The sequence below is a fragment of the Ictalurus furcatus genome, chromosome 16 (genome assembly GCF_023375685.1).
Source record: "Ictalurus furcatus strain D&B chromosome 16, Billie_1.0, whole genome shotgun sequence".
Classification (NCBI taxonomy): Eukaryota; Metazoa; Chordata; class Actinopteri; order Siluriformes; family Ictaluridae; genus Ictalurus; species Ictalurus furcatus.
This window is the reverse complement of record NC_071270.1, coordinates 11,583,483-11,598,931: the sequence shown is the minus strand read 5'-3', so window position 1 is coordinate 11,598,931 and position 15,449 is coordinate 11,583,483. Positions and strand designations below refer to the sequence as shown.

Sequence of the window (15,449 nt, the reverse complement as noted above, 5' to 3'; positions counted from 1 at the left end):
AATGGAAATGAATGACTCCAGCAGCCCCTCCCCCGTATCTGATGGCATATTTTGTGAGAAGAATAGACTCCATGTGGAGTAATGTAGAGGGGGTTTGAGAGGAGGTCATCCCTGCCCCCCAGCTCAAGTGGAGGTCAATGTTTCCCCCCAGCTCTTCATTCCTCCTCATAGTACCACTACACTCCAGCTGCAACCTCAGATCAATACGGACCTTATCCAAAAATAGAAACTCTTCAGTACTCTTCCCTAAATGTTCCCTTACATCCTGTACACAGTCGCCTCACATTTAACTGCACTGAAATAAATGAATTAGCAACAGCCCTGGATATGAATCATTCAGACAGGTTTCTTAGCAGCCAAGGGAAAGCCACAAACTCACAGTTATTATAATCCTCCCGTTTTTCGGCTGTAAGAGCCAGCTCACAGTGATGACTGCGGAGAGAAGTGATGAAACGAGAAAGGATGCAGAGAAAAACAGCCCAAACAGACAGAGGAGGAATTGCTGTGGGGGACGACGAAGATGAAGATGGAACTGCATATTCCCACTTCTACTTCAGTTCCAGTTAGTCAAGCGCTTAGTCTTTCGTTTTGGGTTGCTTCGCTTAAGGCCCAGGGCACTGAGTAGGGTGAGATAACTCCCCTAAGCCCACTGGTAGAGAAGAAAGAGAGAACTGGGAGAAGAAAGATAGACAGAGAGAGAGAGAGACAGGGTGTTCTATTGTTCTCTCAGCTGGAGTCTGTAATTCAGTGTCTTTATTCAGCCCGGCTCTAGTCTAATTGAGAGAGCAGAGACAAAGTGATGAACCCAATCAGGACACGCAAGGCTGCTTGTTATAGTGCTGAGTCATTAAAGAACACACATTCACACCGTGTCTTAGTCAATCTTACGACCAGCGGTGTTTATATTTTATTATTTTATGGTGTTACTCTAAAGAATGAAATCTAATCTGTTTTCCTTTGTTGGTTGGGGTTAATTTGTAGAACAGGAATCCTGTTCTTAAATCCAATTCATTTCTTGAAGAAAAAGTGCATGCATTGCTTGTTATTACTCTCACAAAACTGGAACTGCAAAAACAGTTTCAATAATTTTGCTGAATTGCACATTAAAGCAATGATTAGAATCATTTAACCCATTCATGCACAGCATCTACATTCATTGCTGTTTTAGGAAAATAGGAGACAATATAAATCACCTCCAAATCACCTGAAACATAACATACTATTACTATAACATAAATTATTATCCTCAATTCTGTTCTAGGCTATTTGGTATTCTCAGTGCACCATGTTTCCAATATATTTGTCCAAACTTTTTATACGAAAAGTACAAATCAAATCAAATATATTTTTGAGGCGCTAAAATGAATGTCAAATCTATATTGAAAATATAGAATAATCTCAGAAATCAGCTACATCATGCAACAGTCCTAAATTGTGTACATTTTCTACTTCAGCAATATTACTATACAAAGGTGCATTTTTATTCCTACATATGGCCAGTTTATTTACTTTTTAAATAAATTATATTTAGAAAGAAATCAAAATCCAGATAACATGCAATTTTAAGTTAGCTAAAGAACCTGGACAGGTTTTTAATGATTTACGCATGAAAGAGTTAATGCTATATTGGAAAATTAGAGAGAGGATTGGCTCTCTAAACCACCAAACATTATATGCGTTGTTGACCCTAGTTAAACATGCTGCATGGAACGTCACCCCCCCAACCCCCCAAAAATAGAGGTACACACCAACTGCTCGTGCCACAATCCCCCCCACAGAGCATTTATCATTTCACCTCCTCTACACACACACACACACACACACACACACACAGACACACACGCACGCACACTCACACACACACTCACACACACAGCTCACAGGTATCGGGTTTTAATGGCTTCTGTTCTAATGTCTTCCCTCCTTGCTGTGTTTGTGACAGCACTGCCTCTTTTGTTCCCTAAAAACCAAATAGGTGCAGCTACCTTTTAGCTAAACCTGCCCCAACAGGATAAAACAAGTTATTTCTCTCCTGCTTTCCCTGCCTCTCCCTCTCTCAGTCGCCTGCTTTACCCATTCTCATTATACATTCATAATCCCACCTGTTAAACATTATAACTGAAAAATGTGGTGATATAAAAGGATTGTGCTAATAGTGTTTGGGTAAAAACACGGTAGGGGAAAGCCAGACAGGTCTGAGAGTGTTTACTTTTGCATTTAACCTTGTTGACAGCATTAACATGAAAATAGTAGAACACCCACAAAACTGATCTTATCAGTGCTGTATATACACTATGTCACTGCCATTCTCTGGCATCTCAAACAACATTGGTGAGATGACTCACATTCATGTTCTGCTCTTTTACTGTTAGGCCACAACATATCACAATGACCTCAGCAGTCAGGATATGATGGTGTACTGTGATAAATCAGTGTGAAAAAGTTTTAAAATGTTAAGCTATACTGGTGTGGGTAATAATGTAAGAGGGGAAAAAGGTGTGGCAAGTTCCTTGAAATATGTTGCAAAATTTTAAAAAGAAGGTAGAATCATTTTTAAAGAGCAGAAAATGAGTGCAAATATACAAAACTGAAGGTAATTATAATAAAAATGTTGTCACAGAACCCATTTAATACTTGCATTACCTCTGCAGTGTCTTTTTTTATTATCATGCTTTCTGAAAATACAGTGAAAGCCTGAAAAAACTTCTATCAGGGAATAAATTATGTTGTTAATTAATTATGGAGGGCTTTCACTGTGATTACAAATTCTCTGACTGAAGAAGAATGTGTATCTTAGTTTCACACTAACTGCTTTCACTTCTACATCTCTGCTACACCTACTGCCTTCAGGTCAGGTCTCCACTTCCCACATTCCTCATCAGATTCCCAGCATGGAAAAAGTCATGGAGTTGGGAGGAGTAAGGAGAGCCATTGTTCTTAGCAAAGCTTAGCATAAAGATGAGAGCAGCTACAATCCCAAAGCTGACAAGAAAATAGGGGGTTGAGGAAGGGAAGTGGAGCCAGAGAGAGTGCGAGACAGAGAGAGAAAGAGCGAGAGAGAGAGAGATTCTTGTATCTCAAGTCTTGGCTCATTCACAAGAAGCTTATCAGCGCTGGTTCTGGTGAATTTATGTTCCCGCTTCAAGCCTCATTGGCTGGTAAAAGACATGTAGGACACTCTGCAACCACAACATTTTCATCTTGTATCAAATAGAAATGAGGGTGTTGACTCTGTATAAGCGCAGTGGTTGTGTGTGACATGCCAAATCCAAGACCAACTTATGCAGATAACGTTCCAACTTAGAGATGTTGAGAAGGAATCCCATCAGGGTTAAAATTACACATGCTAAAGATCTATGCAATTCTGATTTACACACACAGAAATCCCCAGTCTTACACAGTTTCATTTAAGCTTGAATAAACTTTGGGGATTTTGCTGAGTGTTTATACCACAAGAGGTACCATAAAACCTTCTATCATTACAGATTACTAAGGGTTAGACTGTATAATCAAGATCCATGGCACTCAGTCCAAAATATGGCTCTAAGAAATAAGTAGTGTATGTAATAAGTGCAACTTGCATTGAAGCAAATCCAAACCATTAGCAGGTGTTGAAAAAGTAGATAGTGGCTAGTGGTTTCTAAATGTTCATTGTAAACTGTCCATTTCTCCTAATAAAACAAGAAGACACCTACCTCCTCCATGTCTGCACATGCATTGCTTCAAAGCTATGTTTGCCCTCTTACACTCACATTGACCGCTTAATTCATATCTGATGTTCTGAACAATAACCATCAGCATCAATATAAATATCAGTATAAATTACTGCCTCACATCCTGAGCTCAGGTTACTGTGTGTGTGGAGTTTCACATGTACTCCCTGTGTCTGTGTGGGTTTCCGCCGTGTTCTCTCCCACCTCCCAAAAACATGTTAAACAAGTTAATGGAATGGCTATGCTAATTACGTGTAAATGAGTGTGTGAACGCGAGTATGCATGCTGCCCTGTGATAGACTGACGTCCCTTTCTGTGTGTATTCCGGCTTTGTGCCCAGTGATCTTTGGATAGGCTCTGGATCCACAGCCCTGACCAAGATGAAGTATGAAAATGAATGAATGGATGGATGAATGAATAATTATTTCATGTCAGTTGTTAGTAATATATTGTACATGTACATGGATCATATATGGAATATGGAATATTCTTGCACTGACTGCCATATCAAATTCCAGTGTGCTATAAACATTCAGTATAAGAAGCATTTTTTATCTAACTTCTCTCTTCTACTTAACATCACAGAGATTAGCACTGTAGCCTAGTCTTAAGTAGTATCTCTGATTTATATTCTCTCTGAAGGTTTAAGGTTCAACTACAGACACTTCAAAGTCGGACTCATCAGTTCATCTCTCTAGTCATGGGCTTACCATAGATTAAACTGTATAGCTCCCTGCACTCTCAGTGCTCATACTAATGACAGGAAATAAGCTCGACTCAAGGAACTCTGTCATCCGGGTCCATCACAGGGTACCATGCGCACTCACAGTCAGACACTCATTAAGACCTATGGGCAATTTATATTAGCCAGTGCACCTACTGGGATGGCTTAAGCTCAAAATTCGAGCCAAGGATGCCAGAGCTGTGAGGCAGCAACACTACTACACACTGTACCATTTAGTGAAGCTATGCACTACAAAATTTAGTACATTAATACAGAACAATACATTATAATTGTACAAGGTTTATGCTCATACATACTACAGTCAATTTTGTCTAATTTAGTGTTATTACATTGCTGTGTATTTGCATTATTACAGTACTGTTTGTACTATAAAGGGATAAAGCCAACAGAGGACACAGTTAAATTGTAATTCACATTTCTTAATATGACAAGTAATCATCAGATAAAATTTCATCACCAAGATTAGGCTAGGGTAAAATTGGTTAAATGGGTAAATATGATTGCTGGATTTCTCATTCTGTAGGTCTGAAGGCAAAATGTGTTCAACGAATGATCTGGATGATCTGTATTTTTTATTTTAACTATTACTTTCTGCTTCATGTCACTGCAAAGCTTCATTCTGTTTTCTGTAACTGGTTGTGTTAAATGGCTTAATCTAATTCAATGACTTGTATAGCTGCCTTGAAAGCATCTCTGAATATGTCTATTTAGTGGAATTCATGTCTACATCCTCTACACACACACAAACGACTGGATGGTGGTTACCTGGTTACCAGCAGTGAAGTAGGGAGAGATGGGAGAATGGGGCTAATGTCTGTCCTCCGTTTTTGAGAGCAAAGGGGAGTGTGCAGTGATGGAGTGATGACATGCAGGAGAAGAGGAGAAGAAGAGCGCGGGTGGGGTGGGGTGGGGGTAAGCACAGATGGGCCCTTCGGCTGTTCAGAGAGAAGGAGTTTGGCGAAGGGAACTTATCATTAACACTCTCCCACTGACACGCCTGAACAAAGCCTTGCAGCCTGAGACACACACACACACACACACACACACACACACACATATATATATACACTTGAACAGGGAGACACAGATTAAGACAGAGAAGCTGTCTGGCTGGTTTGATGAATTAATGAAAGGAACAACACAGAGATTCTAGTTTTAATGCATTTATCATTTTATATCTTTTTGTTTCCATTCCATTTACAAGCCTCATTGCCTAGTAAGGCAGCATGTCTGACACACACTCTCAAACGAGAAGCAAAACCTTTACTAAAAGTTACAGGAGAAACTGCAAAGAGATGGAACATGGTTTTACTGTAATACTTGTTGTTTAGGCATTTAGGTAGCTACAGCATTAGTAAAGCTTTCTAAAGTTAAAGAAAGAACAATGCAGAGAGTGATAAAGAGAAGAAAATGATAGTAAACAGAATGATATTGACTGTATACATGTTTTAGTCTAATTCTGTGTCGGTTTTTATTATTAGGATTTAATTGTCTTCCCAGCACAAGGTCTAAGGCAGCTCTCCAACACTTGCCAACATGCAAACAAGCTATTATGCTTAATCAGCATGGTTTCTTAGAATTGGCTGAAGCACACGTTCATGGTGGGTTTTTTTATAGAACGTACTTTCCTATTATTCCTATTCCTATAATGGGCTGGGTGATAAACAGAAGGTAGTGAATGTTTTGTTCACTGCTCATCCAAAATGGTTGCAAACTTTTTGTTAGTGAGTATGTTACAAGTGTTAGTGTGTGTTGATTTTTTTTCCAAGCCACTTTAAATTCTATTTAGTTAAAATATATGTTCAGATACATGTTAAGATGCAGGTGCTGAAATACTGAATCCATAATAAACATCTTCAGCGATAAAAGAGAAACATATCTCCAACCAAGCAAAATCAATTCATCAATTCATTCTTTAGACTACATTAATTAAGAAAATAAAACAATGTAGAATTTATCAACACTACTGCACTCCTCTGTTTATAAAACTGTTCAACTTTTTACAAGGTACGCACTGGTCAATTGCTGCAGAGATGAGACGAGAATGGGCCTTTTTGTTCCTATATCACAACAAACAACACTGTATTATCCAGGTCATACTCCAGTAATTCTCCCATCATAAGAGAATTACTGGAGTATGACCTGGATAATACATCTACATTAAATTTAACAATTATTTATTGGCTGTTACATAGGATTTTTTTTGCCAGTAAAATAAATGGGGGGCATGGTGGCTTAGTGTTTAGCATGTTTGCCTCGCACCTCCAGGGTAGGGAGTTCGAATCCCGCCTCTGCCCTGTGTGCGTGGAGTTTGCATGTTCTTCCCGTGCTTCTGGGGTTTCCTCCAGGGAGTCCAGAGGACTCAATCAGGCTGATTGGCATTTCCTATTGGTCTGTAGTGTGTAAATGCGTGTGTGAGTGTGTGCAATTGTACCCTGTGGGGTTGGCACCCCGTCCAGGGTGACCCCTGCCTTTGCCCCGAGATAGGAGCCAGGCTTCCCACGACCCTGTGTAGGATAAGAGGTACATTACATTAATCTCATTTATACAACTGAGCAGTTGAGGGTTAAGGGCCTTGCTAAAGGGCCCAGAAGTGGCAGGTTGGTGGAGCTGGGACTTGACCTTCCATGACCTGACATTACCTTCCGATCAGGAGTCCATTGTCGTAACCACTGAGCTACCACTGCTCTGCTTAACTTTATATTACACAGTCGTAGAGAAGTAATGATGCCAATATAATGCCAGTATCTGATGTCAGAATAGGATGGGATCCATTTTGAGTTCCAAGGTTTCTTCCTCACCCTGTCTCAGAGAGTTTTAACTTTCCACTGTCACCTCTGATCCTCAGTAGAGATCTAAATCTTCAGATTTGTGCTCTATGCTTTATGTAAGTGGTACAGAAAATGGATGGATTGATGCGTAAATGAACAAAGAACAATGTTATTCATGAAAAGCAAAGCTCATTCAGTCATTCATTCATTCAACTTCATTAACTATCTAGCAGGATCGTTGTGGATCCAGAGCCTCTCTGGGCAGGAATATACGCTGGAGGCGGGAATACATGCTGGATGGGACGCCATTCCATTGCAAGGCACCATGTACACACATTCCCACACTCATTCACACCTAGACTTACTTTTAGTGTAGCCTAAAGTGGGAGGAAATCAGAGAACATAGAGGAAACCAAAGAAGACACACAGCGAGAACATGAAAAAACCCAGTAGATACAGTAACCCTGTAAGTTGGGAGAAGACGCAAAGTGAGATAAGTAAATCAGAAGTTCAATGCCTTGTTCAGTGACAAAATTCCATATAGAATAAATGTCTATTATGTTCTAAAAATATATTCACCTCTGTCTCTTTCATCCCCAGTTGTGCACTTGATCTGTGTACACACGCAAAATAATTTTTAGAAGCTGCTAGTTTTCCGAAGGACACTTAGTGAATTTGTTTCTAACAAACACACGCACTGTAGTAGCTTCAGAACCGGGTTTTGCTACTAGGCTCTCATAAACAGGGCAGACATTTAGTAAGAGAGAGGGGGGGGGTGCTCACATGGACACACCCAACACACCTGAGGGCAGATCTTAGAAATTCCCACAGCTGATGGGCCGGATTCATACGAGCCCTGGCAAGACCAGACAAGATGGGGGATGGGCAGGGGGTTTAAGAGGGAGCATTTTAAAGAGGAGAAATGAGGGTTCTCCCGTTCTGCTGCACCTGGGTCAACATGCACTGTCTACAAACAAAGTGCATGTAGAAAAGAAGAAAGGGGAGGAAAATGCGGAGAGGGAGGTGTAAGACCGCAACTTTTGTTTTGGCCCCGGAGAAGATCAGAATGTCACACACAAACAATGAAGATGCGCACACACACACACACACACACACACAAATGCTCATAGAGAGAGTTTAAAACTTTTGAGTAGCATATGTAGTCAACATTGTCTCCATAATTAAGATAAGATCCAGTCTGCCATTATTAAAAGAATGTGCAACCTTTTTAAAATAGTAACAGCCATTGTAGGATGGTGTTTTTGTGACACACACTTACAAATGTCACCTGTTAGGCAGTCAGTCGTTGCGTTTTTGTGCTTTTGTGTTCATTTTGTAATGAGAGCTGAGTATAGGTTTGAATCACAATAGATTCATCCTAACACTGCAATTCGTCAGTAAGGAGACAACAGCCAGGTGTCTGTGTGTGTGTTCGGGTAAATCCCTCACCACACTATTAAAATTCACTCTTGCTGATATACAAAAATTAACAGTGAGTAACTGTAAATTACATGTAAATAAATGATTTCTTACAACGTACTGTCCCATCACACTCACACTCTCATGTCTATAAAAACCATGAATACCACACATCACAACGCAAATACTCACCTCTCCTTACATTTGAGCTGTGATCTTCAACAGCAGGTACTGAGGTCAAGCATGTGTCAGCCGCAAACACACAATTCACACACTGTTGCTTTTCATCAACAAATTAACAACACTCCTTTAGCAATCCGCACCAAAATGTATATTCACTCATGACGAATTCTGTCCTATTTCACTCCTATATTCACTTATGAGGAATTCTGTCCTGTCAACTGGTAAAGGTGTCCAGAACATTAGCAGCAAGTTTAGTAATTAATTTAACAGGTTCACAGAAGTTTAGGCTGTAATGTAAGAGAAATAACACTCCTGAAATGTTCTGAAAGGGTGTAGTAGTAATGTAGCACCTGTTTAGTCCACGATGTTCTTAGAATGTTTCTCACATAACACTGGGGAAAAGATTCTGTTATAGAAGCTAAAAAATGTTTTTATACACGTTATGTAAAAATAAATAAATAAATACATAATAAATTTTAAAAAATGGGGGCGGCTGTGGCTCAGGTGGTAGAGTGGGTTGTCCACTAATCGTAGGGTTGGCGGTTCCATTCCCGGCCCACATGACTCCACATGCCGAAGTGTCCTTGGGCAAGACGTTGAAACCAAAGTTGCTCCCGATGGCAAGTTAGCGCCTTGCATGGCAGCTCTGCTACCATTGGTGTGTGTGTGTGTGTGTGTGTGTGAATGGATGAATAAGACACAGTTTAAATTGCTTTGGATAAATAAGTGCCGACCATTCATTCATTCCATTCAAATAAAAAATACCAAGAATATTTATTAAACATTATAGGAACCAGAAGTTCTTAGAGTTATGTATAAAAACACTGATGTTATCAAAACACTGAATACATATTGGCAGTTTATATGAAGGCTGTAACGTTCCTGCAATGTTCTCTAAACACATGATGTAATATCACAGCACTTCGTAGTAAAATAAACACTACCGTTATATGAAGCATAATATATTATAGAATAAGCATGATATATAAAATACAGAACTATGTAAGTATTTAAAGCCAGAACCATAGCATTCAGAAAAATTATAAACCCCTTCTGCCAATGCTATACCTGCTAAATGTCTCTCCTTCCTAGTGAATTAGCCTGTGTTAGAATTTCATGCTAATTTACAATTGCAAGATATGAGATCAAACATGTACTTTGCAGAAAGGAGGAAGTCCACTTCAGATTCTAAAACATGGGCCTTTGTGGCTTTCATGACTTCCTGCCTGTTGCTGTAGGAAGCAAAATGGCATTTTTGGTGAAATGTGTGATCAGGTAGCCTGACTGCAAGGCACAGGTGACAGACACACTGCAGTACGAGCGCTGTGTGTGGGAGGGGGGGGGGCGAGATCTTCGTCAGTGAGATCCAGCTCAAAGGGTGAAGACTTTGAAGTAAAGTGAAGTGAAGTGAAGTAGTGCAAGAGCACAAACGATAGGAGTGCCTCAAAACATGTGAGCTGAGAAGTAAAACAAGCTGCCATCTTGGATCTTTCCATTAAATGATCTGATCTCCTCCACATGTTACTGAAATGCATGTGCACAAAAAAAACATCGAAAGCTGCTTGATCACAGACAAACTCCTGTGAGTTAAATACCCTTTTACTCTGGGCTCATCATTTCACACGGTACATAGAGGCAGCCAGGTGGAAAAGAACTTCATCAACACTGTTCCTTCTGTGCACACATACTCTCACACACTTATAGACTCGATTTCTCTCTTCTGTGTGCTTCCTGTGTGTCATTTCATTCTTTGACCGCTAACACCAAACTGCGATAGCATCTAAAACAAGTAATGGACCATGAGTTTGTCTACAGCTGTGCTCCTCTCCCAAGCTGGTCTTTACCAATGCTCTGAGTCAGTTACAAGGGGTGTGAGAAAAATGAAGCAAGGGCTCATGGTGATCTGAGATCAGTATTTTGCAATTTATTATGTAATAACTGTTATTATGTAATAACTGCTAACAACTTGATGAGATCAATTTATTTTAAGATAATGATATTTTTGTTCAGGTATCCAATGGGTAGGCCACCAGACCTCCCACAAAAGTTTTATTTTTAATGACCAGTGTACCAAAAGTTTTAGCGCCAGGGAACTGGAACTGTTGCAGCCAATATAAATTGCAAAACAGCCAATAGGCCAAAGAAACAAATGTTAATCCAAGCACCCACTTTTATTGTCTTCACTGTGACAAACAAACTAACACTAGTGCTTCGTAATGTGGAAAAATCACCCACTGTGTCTGTAGGTGTGAAATGCAACTGAGGCCTGAACAATTGGCTACTACAAACTGGCTAACCCTAATCCTACACCCTCAGTTTGGGTCAATGTAAAACTACTCAGGAGTGCACTAATCCCAGCCATTATAACAGCTCATTTACAGTGTGTGTGTTGTGTGTGTGTGTGTGTGTGTGTGTGTACGACCAGAAGGTCGTACTTTGGTACGAAAACCTGGACCTCCACCAAAAACAATGCTGGCCACACACACACACACTGCTAAACAAAAATACAAAATACAAATGATTGCTTGTAATACATGTTTCTATATGTTTTGCTGTTCCTGTGGGAATATATGCACTTCACATAACACATGTCTTCTCTTAAAACATGTAAAGGATAAGAAAATAACAAGAGAAACATGGAGGACGATTGAAGAGATGCAGAGAGCGTCTGCATTAATTATACATTGCAGGGAGAGGATGAGAAAACAAATTTGTGGGCCTTTTTGCAAATGTCAGATTCTTTCCCCCAGAAAGCGTCCCCCCTAGACCTCCAACACCCTCCCTCGTGTCTCCTCCTCCTTTCTTCCCCTCCCGCTGCCCCCTCTGGGTGATTCTGGTTAAGCAGCTATACACTCCTATGCTAATACCAAGGCGGGGGGACATGGTGCATTAGGAAGACACACATTAGCTTAAGAGAGGAGGAAGCAGCAGGGGAGGTCAGGAAGCCCAGAACACGTGCAGCTCATTCATTCATGGAGCTGATAAAGGATGAAAGAGGACATTTGAACAAGATAACACAAGAGTTGAGTTATTGATTTCATTTGAATGCAACATGTTTATTTATTTTTTTTTAAATATTGCATTTTTTACTGTATGTAAGTCAATGGCAATCTTGTGTATCAGTTTCTCTGTAGTTGGGGAAAATAACAGGGATTATATTAAGTGATGTGACTGTGGCACAGTGTGAAAAACTAGGTCACTATAACGACTCTCTCTCTCTCTCTCTCTCTCTCTCTCACACACACACACACACACACAGCATGCTCTCTTATTGACTTCATTAAGGTGTTCTTTAGACATGCTACGACCCATTTAAGTAACATCATCCAACACCCTCACTCACTCACACACACACACACACACACACAAACACACACATGCTTCCAGAGACTCTCTCCACCCCCACCTCACACCCTGATGCCCCCTTCTCCACTGGGGCAGAAGGCTCAAGTGAAGTCGCTTCAGGGTTCCTGTGTACTCAAAGCAGAGCCTCTGTGCCTCCTTCACACACAACATACGCATTGCTACCATATATTTGTAGGGTATTTCCACTGACCTATATATTAAAATAGCTAGATAATACTATGCTGAATCCTAAACATAACCCTAACCTTAACCCAGTAGCCATATTTTTTAGCTCTTCTAGTTTTTCAAATAATAGCTGGAGCATGTGTCATCATGGAGAGAAACCACATAGTTGAAAATGTCATATATTCCCACACATACACAACACACCATCCCCATTAAGCACCTAAATGTCGGTAGCCATCCAGTATATTCCAGTCTGTCAGAAAAAAATGCCTAGTGTCTCTTTATCCTTATCTCAACATGTTTTACATTTTGTGCTAGTCACATGGACAACTCTGATAAAATACAGCCCAATTCCCCAGATAATCTACATTTGAAGAGAATGTGTTTAAAGCACCAAGTCAGACATCCAGACTGAGCCACAATGAGTTGTGACTGTGATAGAAAAGAGCTGATAAGGCCAACCGTTTGAGAGAGAAGGAGTGTGCTTGCTGAGCTTAATCTTCTGTCTACAGCATATGTGTGCATGGGTATGTTTTTATATCTTGATGGGTACCAAAATCACAACAAGCATGACAGTTTTGACCTTGTGGAAACCTTTTTTTTTTTTTTTTTACTTCTCCCCACTAGGGAAGACATTTTGTTAAAAAATAAATAAATAAAAGATCCAAAGGTTTCCTTTTGGCTATTGAGGTTAAGGTTAGGGTTAGAATTGGGTGTAGCATTGCATTAATTATCTGCATTAATATCATTGGAATGTCCTCACGAGGATACTAAGACAAACATATATGTGTGTGTGTGTGTGTGTGTGTGTGTGTGTGTCACAATGCCAGGGCAACTGGAGTGTGATAAAGAGCAGGCACTTTCTAAAAGAAACTACCCAAACACAGCCAACCATTAAAACCAGAGTCACACAGGCATATACACACACAGGTTCTCCCTCTCTCTCTCTCTCTCTCTCACACACACACACACACACACACACAATTGTGGCGCATTGTCTCTTAACTCTCCTCGGTGTGGAGTGGAGGAGAGGCAGCAGGTCTTTGTTTGGGTTGGCTCTCCACCACCATACTGCACACTAAGCAATTCCATTCAGAAGTAGAGTGTAAGACAGAACATGTTTAAAGTCTAGGAGCAAGTCTGCTGCTTCTTTCTCCTCCTCTCATTCTTTGTCTCTCTTGTGCATTCTCATTTCCCTTCATGCTCTCTGTTTCTTATTGCACTATACCGAAAAGCCAATTGTGGCACACTTTCTGTGTTTCTTTCTCTCTTTTGTGTCTTTATAGTCATCTTTTGGAGTCACCCCCACCCCCTTCTCTAGCTCCCTCATTTTCTTTCCTTCATACTTTGCACTTCAAATGGCTTTATAATGGGTCTTTAAAGACAATTAAATGACAGTGATAATAAGCAGAGCAGTCATAAACACAACTGTAATAAGCACCACAGTGTTGATCGGTGTGGTCAATGACTTCCTTTGATTGTCATTCGTAAGCCGTATGAAGATCAAAAAGGAAAATGTAAAAAAATAACACCGAAATCAAATGTCCCTCTCTGCCCCCCCTTCTGTGTGTCTGGATGCCTGCAGTGATGCTGCACAGCCGTGACTTACAGCAGCGACCTAATGACCCCAGCAAGAGCATAGTCGTGTCTCTCTCTTTCTCTCTGCGTTCACATGATCTTCATCTTATGACCCCTGTCTTGTATTCCCACCACTTACTCTTTGTTTTTATTTCCTTCCTGATCTTTGCCTTTCTCATCTTCCCTTTTCCTACACACTACCCTCTATCCCTCCCAGTTTGACTTCCTTTTACATCATCCCATCTTCCTCTCTCTTTTTGAGTTCTGAGTTACAAAACAGTCTGAAAATCTTGTGAAATATGTAGTTATCTGCCTGTCCACATTACTTATCCCTTTTAAGAAAAAACAAAACAAAAACAAACTCAGACCCCCACACACACACCAAAGGTCAGAGTCCAGTACAGCTGAGACATCAAACCAAGATACAGCCAAGAGTGTGAAACGAGGCAACACACTCTCTGAGTTCTGGGACGGCTCCAGTTTTGACAGGTTCAGATAAACACAACACTTCTGGTACAGACTTGCGAGACCCGTCACGCTCTTGCAATGCAATTTAAAAAGTTAGTGTGGAAGTGAGTGAGAGAGAAGATAGATTTCACGTCATTGACTCCACATATTGACTGCACACTCACAGAGCATGCATGCAAGATAGAGACAGATGAGTGTGCACCCCAATCTACTCATCTCTCTAATACCTCCATCTGGAGGCAGGGGCTGTACGACCACAAGGCACTTTGGTTCGAAAACCTGGACCTCCACCCAAAACAATGCTGGCCACACACACACACACACACACACACACACACACACACACATAAAGACACCAGTTGTGCAGCAAAGGTAGCCCCCCCCCCCCCCCCCCATTTAAAGAAGCACAAGTGTAAAAGAAAGCAAAGAAGCACCAAAAGACTATACAGACTATTAAAAATCCACTTATGTGGACTTATGATTTGCTCATGTGTACCTCTAAAAAGTCCAAGAAATGCAGCTCCTCTCGTCTATGGCTCTCCTCTTTTGTGAAAGAAAGAACTGCAGGTCAGTTAGATCCCAAGCTGTACAGGTAAAACTGTAGATTCCACCATGAGCTAGCATTCCTCCTTCTCTTTCTCTTCTTCTATCTCCACTGTGTTACTTTTGTTTCTCCAGTCATGTGTGGAGTAGAGTAGTCTATCCGGTAAGAGCTGGCGTATAGAGGGTGTGTGTGTGTGTGTGTGTGTGTTTCTCTCTCTCACTCACTCACTTGTTCTCTTGCTCCACCCTCCTCTCTCCTCCCCCTCTTTCTCCCTCCCTCCTTCACTCCCCCTCTCCAGTCTCACCTCCCCTGGATCGAGAATCGACTGCCAGCATGCAGTCTGGCACTTTGCCTCCGGGTCACATGACTCCCACAGACTAAAGTTTGCATTTTAAAATTTTCTGTTCCACTGAAGTAACAAGAGAACTTTCTAAAGAAAACTAGGCAAAAGCTCTGTATCAGAGAGTTCATCCAGGAAAAAGCATGCACTCACACAG

At 40.8% G+C, this 15,449-nt stretch overlaps 1 protein-coding gene across 1 annotated transcript in view; it reads right to left on the bottom strand.

The window, feature by feature from the left end:
- Nucleotides 1-15,243, bottom strand: part of tiam1a (TIAM Rac1 associated GEF 1a) — a 61,866-nt gene extending 46,623 nt beyond the window's left edge. Inside the window, exon 1 of the mRNA XM_053644604.1 lies at nt 14,905-15,243. The gene's annotated coding sequence lies outside the window, so the exon portion shown is untranslated. The remainder of the gene's footprint in view (nt 1-14,904) is intronic.
- Nucleotides 15,244-15,449: the final 206 nt, after the last annotated feature.